At 31.3% G+C, this 11,688-nt stretch overlaps 1 protein-coding gene across 9 annotated transcripts in view; it reads left to right on the forward strand.

Annotated features, from left to right (window-relative positions):
- sm (heterogeneous nuclear ribonucleoprotein L) overlaps positions 1-11,688 on the forward strand; it is a 444,373-nt gene that overhangs the window by 13,541 nt on the left and 419,144 nt on the right. The gene's annotated exons all lie outside the window — the stretch shown is intronic.

Here is an 11,688-nt window from a genome sequence, read left to right on the forward strand (position 1 = left end):
AAATTTTAATTCTATTGAAAGTTTTGTCAAAATTTTATTTCTATAGAAAATTTTGTCAAAATTTTATTTCTATAGAAAAATTTTGTCAAAATTTTATTTCTATAGAAAAATTTTGTCAAAATTTTATTTCTATAGAAAAAATTTGTCAATATTTTATTTCTATAGAAAAATTTTGTCAAAATTTTACTTCTCTAGAAAATTTTGTTAAAATTTTATTTCTGTAGAAACTTTAAACTTAATTATATACGTATTTAATCGGCCTTTTTTAGTTAAATATATACCACGTATGGACTATGTGGTATATATTACGGTGTTCGGATGTTTTATGATACCTTGCCATCGGCAAGTGTTACCGCAACCCAAGTAATTCGATTGTGGATGACAGTCTTCGGTATAAGTTTCTACGCTATCCATGGTGGAGGGTACATAAGCTTCGGCCTCGCCGAACTTACGGCCGTATATACTTGTTTTTAAATCGTTTCTTATAAAAGTATTTGAGTTAAACATTTACCGAACAGCAAGGTTATAAATCATGTAGATTGCTAATATCTGGTTGCCATATAATTCTTAGGAAAATATTGCCTTCAATTTCTTCAGTTATTTAGCTAAATATTACTTTTGGTTATCTTTTTGGCCATTTTTCCTTAATTTTTTAACTGGCAACACTGGCTATGCATCTTCTTCCTGTATTACTGTGAGAGTATAATTTTCGGCATTTTATTTAAGGGTTGTCCTAATGGAAACTTTCATTTTCCTCTTTATCGTTGGACCCATCATAAGGGTTTGCATCTCGCAAAAGCCCACCACCCCCCCTTGACAACACTCAGCGATTTTTCTCTTGATTTCCAATACAGGGATGTTGTCTTGTTGTTCTGGATGATGAAAAACCATCTAAAGGTTAAATTCGAATTGTGCAATGTGCAGTGAGTGTTAATGTTTTTTTTTATAACACATTTGCCGTCGGCCTGCCACGAAGCTTCTCAAATACAAACACACATACACATACACACACGCTATTGGCAACTCATCATTTGTATGAATTGCATTTCCTTGCCATTATTTACTCTTGTTTTTATCACAAGAGCAGGAGGAGGAAAGAGGAAGGAAAAATCATCTCATCTGTCATATAGACCGACCATAGTTGACGGCAATGCCCATTGCCTTTGCCATCGACATTGTCGCCCCGCCACTATTGCTCGCTCATCAGTCAAGAGGGTGTTTTTTTCGGCATTGACTTTGCCGTTCATTGAGTACTGTTTCCTGTTTTTCGTTTCATGCCGACTTTGGGTATATATATGTGTGTGTGTGAGTTGTTGTTCCGTTTCAGTTTTTCTCAATGGGTTACAGGGATGCCAAATATTATTAACTAGCTGGTTTACAATTAATTTTTGAATGAAGGGGTGAAAAAATCAGGTAAAGTTATGATTTTTCAAAAACAAAAACCTGTTTTTGGGCATCTAACGATAAATAAACGTTGGGAAAATAAAAGAGGGATGAATGGTATTGGTATTACATAGGGAGTTTCTTTTCAAGTTATACGAGTCTAGAAAAATGATGTATGTAATATTTAATTATTACATCAGTTAGTTAATTTGTTTGACAATTTTACCATATGGCATGGAGAGGGACATATCCTCACTTTATCACATCTATTTATTATTCATGGCAATATTGGCTTGAGACCACCAACACCAAATTTATACCCTGTTTCTGTATGTCGAACGAGAGTATTTCAAATGAAAAAAACAAAAATATTTGGGTTTCTCTATGTCGACAGGCAAGTCACTTCATATTTTGTTGTCGAGTACCAAACGAACATATACAATAAGTGTCAAGAAAAAAGTAAAAACAATTTTGAAATTTGAATCAATTCTCAGGCCAAAAATTTCAAAATACTCATTTTTGATAATCAATGTACTCTCATACAAACGATGCTTTGATGAGTGACTGCTTTTCAGTCGACAGGGTTTTCGTTCGACATACAGAAGCAGGGTATTAATGTTTTTTTTTTTAAGGCTCTGGAGTTTGAATTTTCTTTCGTTTCATCTAAAATTCAGTAAGTGTAGTTTATTTACAAAAACATGACTTAAAGAAAAAACAGGTATATACGGCCGTAAGTTCGACCAGGCCGAAACTTATGTACCCTCCACCATGGATTGCGTAGAAACTTCTACTGAAGACTGTCATCCACAATCGAATTACTTGGGTTGCGGTAACACAAATTTTGACAAAATTTTCTATAGAAATAAAATTTTTACAAAATTTTCTATAGAAGTAAAATTTTTACAAAATTTTCTATAAAAATAAAATTTTTACAAAATTTTCTATAGAAATAACATTTTGACAATGTTTTCCATAAAAAAAAAATTGGTAGATTATTTTTGGCTCGAGTGGCAACCATGAATATGACCCGATATGGACCAATTTTTGTGTGATTGGGGATCGGCTATATATAACTATAGACCGATATGGACCAATTTTGGCATGGATATTATATATATACTAACACCACGTTGCAAATTTCAACCGGGTCGGATGAATTTTGCTCCTCCAAGAGGCTCCGTAGATCAAATCTGGGGAACGGTTTATATGGGGGCTATATATAATTATGGACCGATATGGACCAATTCTGGCGTGTTTGTCTCTAACAAACACGCAAGAATTGGTCCATATTCTAACACCATGTTCCAAATTTCAACCGGATCGGATGAATTTTGCTCCTCCAAGAGGCTCCGGAGGACAAATCTGGGAATCGATTTATATGGGGGCTATATATAATTATGGACCGATATGGACCAATTTTTGCATGGTCATTAGAGAACATATACCAACACCATGTACCAAATTTCAGCCGGATCGGATGAAATTTTCTTCTCTTAGAGGCTCCGCAAGCCAAATCGGGGGATCGGTTTATATGGGGGCTATATATAATTATGGATCGATGTGGACCAATTTTTGCATGGTTGTTAGAGACCGTATACTAACACCATGTACTAAATTTCAGCCGGATCGGATGAAATTTGGTTCTCTTGGAGGCTCCGCAAGCCAAATCGGGGGCTATATGTAATTATGGACCGATATGGACCAATTTTGGCATGGTTGTTAGAGACCATATACTAACACCATGTACCAAATTTCAGCCGGATCGGATGAAATTTGCTTCTCTTAGAGCGATTTCAAGCCAAATTTGGGGGTCCGTTTATATGGGGGCTATACGTAAAAGTGGACCGATATGGCCCATTTTCAATACCATCCGACCTACATCAATAACAACTACTTGTGCCAAGTTTCAAGTCGATAGCTTGTTTCGTTCGGAAGTTAGCGTGATTTCAACAAACGGACGGACGGACTTGCTCAGATCGACTCAGAATTTCACCACGACCCAGAATATATATACTTTATGGGGTCTTTGAGCAATATTTCGATGTGTTACAAACGGAATGACCAAGTTAATATACCCCCATCCTATGGTGGAGGGTATAAAAACACGTAGGTAAAGTCTGGCGGACGGACATATGGACATGGCTAGATCAACTCGTGGACCGACCCCGCACACAAAAAAAAAATTTTCTGATTCAATCACGAAATTAATTGATCCAATTAATTTTTAATTGAAATGTCTTCAATCACAGAAATGATAGTATCAATTAAAAAATTAATTGAAGGTGAATTAAAAAGTTAATTGATCCAATTAAAAAATTAATTGATACTATTATTTTTGTGATTGAATTTTGTTTCAATTAAAAAAAATTGTTGAATCAATTAAATTTTTAATTGAATATTTTTTAAAACTCAATTAAAATTTTAAGTGGAAAATTTTTCGTGAATTTTTTTTGTGTGTGGGCATTATTTCAAAAGACATCATATGTCTATTTCGTTGCCTTCTAGTTGTTGCAAACATATGCACTAACTTATCAGGGTATTATAAGTTAGTGCATATGTTTGCAATACTCGCAGTGAGGCGCTAGGTATAAATATATCATATTGTGTGGTAGAAATGAAGCGCGTGCTGAGTGCGATGAGCTGTGCCCTACAGGAATGTCCACGGTCTGCAACCGAAATTATTTGTCTGTTCAGTGTTTCAATGTTGTCTTTTGGACATTCTCCCGAAAATATTCGGCATATATTTTGATCCCACGGTCGATGAATAGGAGCGATCATCAGCCGTTACGTTGCCCATTGTGTGGAAGAAATGAAGCGCGTGCTTAGCGCGATGAGTTGTGTCCTGCAGGAATGTCCATGATCTGCATCCGAAATTATTTGTCTGCTCGGAGTTTCAATATTGTTTTTAGGACATTCTCCCGAAAATATTCGGCATATATTTTGATCCCACGGTCAATGAATAGAAGCGATCATCAGCCGTTACGGAGCCCACATCCTTGCCATAGGCAGCGCTTGAGTCCTGGTGGCCAATTGAAGGTGTACATTTTCAATAGACCCGTTTGACAAGTAAACTCGATCATATTGTTTGTTCACAGACAGCTCAAATTCGAATTACGACCTTCAAAGGTCGACAAAGCGATCACATGCTGCACGAAAGTAGCTCTGCGGTATTTTGGTCGATTCCAGGCGAAGCGCCGTCTTGAGATAATCGGCACTATCTCCAAAATCCTCATGCACAAAGGATTTATATCCGGAGATATCAGTGGCCATTATGTGATAGAATCATTTTGTCTTTTTTCACAAACTGCTTGATGTGAAATGGTTTGTAATCGGAGAAAAACAAATTCAGTAACTGGTCACATTCGTTCAAGCGAAACAGCTCCTTGGTTGTTTCCAGTCTAAATGTAACATATTTTTGTGAAACGATACGCTCTTGCACTTTTAAGAACTTCTATGGCTTTAAGGTTGAATTACACACCATGCGTCAATCCGTGCGTTGATGGAAGGGTTGATTTTTTCTGTTTGCGGCAGACTATTCGAGCTTTTGATTTCAAAGAGAAATTTCTTCAATCATCGGACGCATTGTACGCATTGAACGCATGGTATGTAATTCTACCTTTAGCCCAAGCTCACTTTTCAATATGTGTTGCATCCGTTCTCGCAATAATTTCAGCTCACGAGCAAATTTTTGTACCACTGCGGCGTGGAATTCGATCAAATCTGGCCTTAAATTGGAGGATCAATGCTGGCGTTCCCCTGGAATGTTCAGCTCACGAGCAAGTTTTCCAGGATTTCAGGTTTGGATTTCGTTTTTTCCTCCACATTTTGGACGCGATTCAATATTGCCAGTATGACTATAACGAGCAATGGTACGAGAAACAAAAGATTTATTCACATTAAAATGCTGGAGAATCCAGAGAAGGAATATGATCACCTTTTGGAGCAAAATGTTATTTTTGGACTATGAACAAGTCACATGTTTGTCGCAGCCATGTTATTTTTAGGACATCGAAAAATAACATTTTGCTCTAGGAGGTGATCATATTGCTTCTCTGCGCGAGGGCTTCAAAGATAGCCACTTGTAGTTTTCCAGCCAAATATAAAGCATTATTACGCTTGAGATTAGTTGGCAACATTTTAGCAGGAGAGAAATTTGTAAATATTTGTCGGAGAGCGAGGGAGCACAGAGTTGGTTAAATTTTAAAGGGCCAACAGAATTTGCTTTCTTTGACTTTAATTGTTTCACTTGATCTTGTGGTTAAAATTTCAAGGGCCTATGTTGATTTTGAATAAAACACAAACTATTTAGAAAATTATTGTAATTTTATTAAATTATGATATATTGGTATTACTCAATTATGTATGGAACAAAATATCGGCCAAATGGGCGCCGCGAACTCGGTGGCACACCTTCATCCGATGGTCCAAATTTTCGATGACGCTGAGGCATAATGGAGGTTCTATGCCGTTAATGTGCCGAATTATCTCATCCTTTAGCTCTTGAATTGTTGCTGGCTAATCGACGTACACCTTTTCTTTCAAATAACACCAAAGAAAAAAGTCCAACGGTGTCAACTCACATGATCTTGGCGGCCAATTGACATTGCCATTACGTGAGATAACACGGCTATTGAATTTGTTGCGCAAAAGAGCCATTGTTTCGTTAGCTGTGTGGGAAGTGGCACCGTCCTGCTGAAACCACATATCGTCCACATCGATCCATCTTCCAATTCGGGCCATAAAAAGTTCGTTATCATCTCACGATAGCGAACACCATTCACAGTAACTGTCTGACCGGCCTCATTTTGGAAAAAATACGGCCCGATGATGCCGCCAGCCCATAAACCGCACCAAACAGTCACTCTTTGTGGGTGCATTGGTTTTTCGACAATCACTCTTGGATTCTCATTCGCCCAAATGCGGCAATTCTGTTTATTGACGAATCCACTAAGGTGAAAATGTGCCTAATCACTGAAGATGATTTTCTTCGAAAATTGATCATCCACTGTTGCCATTTCTTGGAACAATTCTGCCCATTCACGACGTCCATGGTTCAAATTGAGTAAGTCTGAAATAGAGAAATATTAAATAAAATTCGGAAAAAAACTTGGCGTTTAGGTGTGGTTCACATTCAACATCGGCCCTTACAATTTAACCACCCTGTATCTTCTATTTGTGTATTTATTTTGTAAGTTGAAGAAAAATTAAATTGCAGTATACGTTTAGACTTTTTGTTTACATTTTTCTTCATCACCTGCTTTTTGGTCTAGCAGGTGATCATATTCCTTCTATGCGCAAGGGCTTTAATAATAGCCATTTGTTTTCCTGCCAAATATAAAGCAACCAGACTGTCACGCTTGAATTCTACACTTTATTTCTCAAAGCCATAAATCGAAATGCTTTCGCAGCCTTATAAACAATAAAACGTACTGCCACTGGAATAAATCAGTCAGCAGTCAGACGAGCGGTTTAGAAATATTAGCAACCTGAAGTTTATTGGTACATATCAGCCAAATAACATTAGTTCACTTAGTCCACCTTTAATTCTTTACATATTGAAAACTCTTTTTGTTCTCTCAGTGTATATAAACCAATCTCTATACAATTTATAAACACTCTCTTATGACAGACAATTGAGAAAATTACCACTATTATGAAATTCCCATCGATTGGCAACTCTAGCTCTTTTGCGCAAGGGTAACTATATTTACGAGTATCAGGTGTGTGACTTGGTCATAAAAAAATCTTTTTGCGTGATTTTTGGGTATTTCAAAAAACGAGCATTACCGTAAAAAAGGGAAACCTGCTGCTTTTATGCCCTTTCGTTTCGTTTTTTTTTTCTCATGGAGAATTACCCAAAAATTTTAGGAAAGTATAGCAGACTTTGTGTATATGTGTAGGTGTGTGCGTTTGGGAAAACTTTAGCGATTTGTATATAATTTTTCCATTCCGTGTATGGAAAATATAGCATAAATGGATTTTCAATAATTCAGTAGTTGTTTAATTTTGTTTTTCTTTTACTCATCTCCTACCCTGACCGGTATTCTGTATTTGTTTATGATAACCTAAAAACCAAAAAAAAAAAAAAACAGAAATAATAATGGCTAGAAAATGATGCGTCGTCCATTAAATTCGACACAGACATAAGGTTAGGTGTAAAAGACCTACGGACGACGGCGACGACGACGACGATGGGGCTAGTAATGAATGGAAAAAGTGATGGCTACAGGGGGTGTTCGAGCCAATTGGTGGTGGTGGTTGGTGGTAAACAATCAGTCAAGCTGGATAAAATAAACAAATTGCAATAGCAACCATGAATAAGGCAACGACGTCGACGACAGTAATTATAATTTGTTTACAACAAAAACAATAATAAAAAGAGCAAAATACTAAAGTCCATAGAGGGCAATAAAACAATGACTATGAGTGAGTGAGAGCAAAAGAGGGGTTTTTAATGGATTGCGAGTAGTTGGCAACATTTTTGGAGGGAGAGAATATTGTAAATATTTGTCGGAGATCGAGGGAGCCCAGAGTTGTTTAAAGTTTAAAAGGGCCAACAGAATTTGTTTTCTTTGACTTTAATTGTTTCACTAGATGTTGTATCTTTTATTTGTGTATTTATTTTGTAAGTTGAAGAAAAATTAAATAGTAGTATTTGTGTGTTTGGATTGTTTTTCTTTTTTTTTAATTTTTCTTCAAAGAGAGCGACGAAAGAGTATTTTTTGTATATCTATGATTTATAATCGACGGATCGGGAAACTCTAATTTATGCAGGAAATTTCTTATTATATATAAGCACTTTTTAATGGATTCGGCTTGTTTTAAAGAGAAGTTATTGATTTACAGGCATTATTCTTGATGGAATGGATTATATACGAATATAATCCTTAATAATCTCATTGCTAATGCATTTAGCCCAAAAAAAGCAAAAAAGTTATTACAATCAAATCTCTCAATAAAAGTGGAAAAATAAAAATAGGGCAAAGCCCTATAGACTGCAAGATGGTTGGATGGACACACGTTTCGGAATTACCACATTCCTCGTCAGCATCCTCTACTTGCAGCAAAACTATCAACCATTTATCAGAATAAATTCAGGCAGTTCATTAAACCCAACAATAAACCACACTTGAACCCTCCGAAAAAAGGCTTTACATTGATAGCCGGCCTATTCCGAAATAAATTCGTACAAAAAAAAAAAATTTTTGAAAAAATTTTCTATAGAATTAAAATTGTGCAAAAAATTTTCTATAGAAATAAAATTGTGCAAAAAATTTTCTATAAAATTAAAATTGTGCAACAAATTTCTATAGAAATAAAATTTTTAACAAAATTTTCAATAAAAAAATATTGACATAATTTTCTAGAGAAATAAAATTTTGTCAAGATTTTCTATAGAAATAAAATTTTGACAAAAATTTCTATAGAAATAAAATTTTGCAAAAAAAAAAATCTGCAGAAATAAAATGTTGACAAAATTTTCTATAGAAATAAATGTTTGCCAAACTTTTTTTTGGAAACACAAATTTGCAAAAATTTTCTATAGAAATAAAATACATATTAACAAAATTTTATTGTAGAAATAAAAAAATTTCTATTGAAATAAAATTTTGCAAAAATTTCTATTGAAATAAAATTTTGCAAAAATTTCTATTGAAATACAATTTTACAAAAATTTTCTGTAGAAATAAAATTAAAAAAAAAGAAATTCTATAGAAATAAAATTTTGCAAATTTTTTTATAGAAATAAAATTTTGCAAAAATTTTCTATAGAAATAAAATTTTGTAACTAGTTTCTATATGAATAAAATGTTGACAAATTATTCTATAGAAATAAACTTTTGACAAAATTTTCTATAGAAATAAAATTTTGACAAAATTTCCTATAGAAACAAAATTTTGACAAAATTTTCTATAGACATAAAATTTTGACAAAATTTTCTGTAGGAAAAAAATTGGCAACATTTCTATAGAAATAAAAATTTGCAAAAATTTTCTATAGCGATAAAATTGTGCAAAATTTTTCAATAGCGATACAATTTTGCAAAAATTTTCTATAGAAATAAAATTTCTTCTTCTATAGGAATAAAATTTTGACAAAAATTTCGATAGAAATAAAATTTTGACATAATTTTCCATAGAAATAAAATTTTGACAAAATTTTCTGTAGAAAAAAATTTTGGCACAATTTTCGGTAGAAAAAACAAAATTGGCAAAATTTTCTATAGATATAAAAATTTGCAAAAATTTTCTATAGAAATAAAAATTTGCAAAAATTTTCTATAGATATAAAAATTTGCAAAAATTTTCTATAGCGATAAAATTTTGCAAAAATTTTCTATAGAAATAAAATTTTGATAAACATTAGAAATAAATTTTCACAAAATTTTCGTTAGGAATAAAATTTTGACATAATTTTCCATAGAAATAAAATTCTGACAAAATTTGCTGTAGAAAAAAATTTTGACAAATTTTTCTGGAGAAAAAAAAAATTGGCAAAATTTTCTATAGAAATAAAAATTTGCAAAATTTTTCTTTAGCGATAAAATTTTTTAAAAATTTTCTATAGAAATAAAATTTTCATAAAACTTTCTATAGAAATAATAAATGAATAAAATTTTGTGAAAATTATCTATAAAATTAAAATTGCGACAAAATTTGCTATAGAAAACAAAATTTTGACAATTTTTTTCATAGAAATAAAATTTTGACAAAATTTTCTATACAAATAAAATTTTGACAAAATTTTCTATACAAATAAATTTTTGACAAAATTTTCTATAGAAATAAAATTTTGACAAAATTTTCTGTAGACATAAGATTTTGCAAAAATTTTCTATGGAAATAACATTGTGGCAAAATTTTATATATAAAATTTTGACAACATTTTCTATTAAAATAAAATGTTGACAATAGTTTATATAGACATAAAATTTTGCAAACATTTTCTATAGAAACAAACTTTGGACAAAATTTGCTATAGAATAAAATAAAAAAAAAACATAGAAATAAAATGTTGACAAAATTTTCTATAGAAATAAAATTTTGAAAAAATTTTCTATTGATATAAAATTTTGACAAAATTCACTATAGAAATAAAATTTTGACAAAATTCTCTATAGAAATAAAATTTTGACAAAATTTTCGATATAAATAAAATTTTGACATAATGTTACATATATAGAAACTTTCTTAGTAATAAAATTTTGACAAAATGTTCTATAGAAATAAAATTATGAAAAAAAAAATTCTATTGATATAAAATTTTGACAAAATTTTCTGTAGAAATAAAATTTTGACAAAATTTTCTATAGAAATAAACTTATCAGAAAATATTCTATAGAAATAACATTTTACAAAAAATTTCTATAGAAATAGCATTTTACAAAAAATTTCTATAGAAATAAAGTTGTGCAAAAAGTTTCTCTAGAAATAAACATTTTGTACAAATTTTCCATAAAAAGAAAATGGTGACAAAATTTTCTACAAAAATAAAATTTGGAGAAAATTTTCTATAGAAATAAAATTTTGTACAAATTTTCTAGAAAAAGAAAATGTCGACAAAATTTTCTATAAAAATAAAATTTTGACAAAATTTTCTATAGAAATAAAATTTCGACAATCTTTTTCTATAGAAATAAAATTTTGACAAAATTTTCTATAAAAATAAAATTTTGTCAAAATTTTCCATAGAAATTAATTTATACAAAATTTTCTATGGAAGCAGTTCCAGTATTACTATCCTCACCTGAACTAATATAAAAGAAGATAATCACTAATAGTTAACATTGTTTGCAGACAAGTCTTCTAGGGCTTCGCGGACTAACAAATGATTGTGTTATATATTAGTTAATCTGAAATAAATAGTCTGAATTAAAAAAAAAATATTTGACAAAATCTTCTATGGAACTAAAATTTTGACAAATTGTTTATAGAAATAAAATTTTGCAAAAATGTTCTATAGAAATAAAATTTTGAAAAAAATTTTTAGAAATAAAAATTTGACGAAATTTTCTATAAAAATAAAATTTTGGCAAAATTGTCTATAGAAATGAAAGTTTGACAAAATTTTCTATAGAAATAAAATTTTGATAAAATTTTCTATAGAAATAAAAATTTGAGCAAATTTCTATAAATTTAATAAAATACAATAACAAGTCATTTCTTCCAAAAACAAAAAAACATTTTTTTCCTTTATAAACTTACAATTTTTTTAATTTTTAAAATTTTTTAAATTTGGTAGATTTGTGGTAAAAGTTTCTTCAAAATTTTTGGTAGATTATTATTTGGCACGAAAGGAAACCT

The sequence above is a fragment of the Haematobia irritans genome, chromosome 5, assembly GCF_050003625.1.
Source record: "Haematobia irritans isolate KBUSLIRL chromosome 5, ASM5000362v1, whole genome shotgun sequence".
Classification (NCBI taxonomy): domain Eukaryota; kingdom Metazoa; phylum Arthropoda; class Insecta; order Diptera; family Muscidae; genus Haematobia; species Haematobia irritans.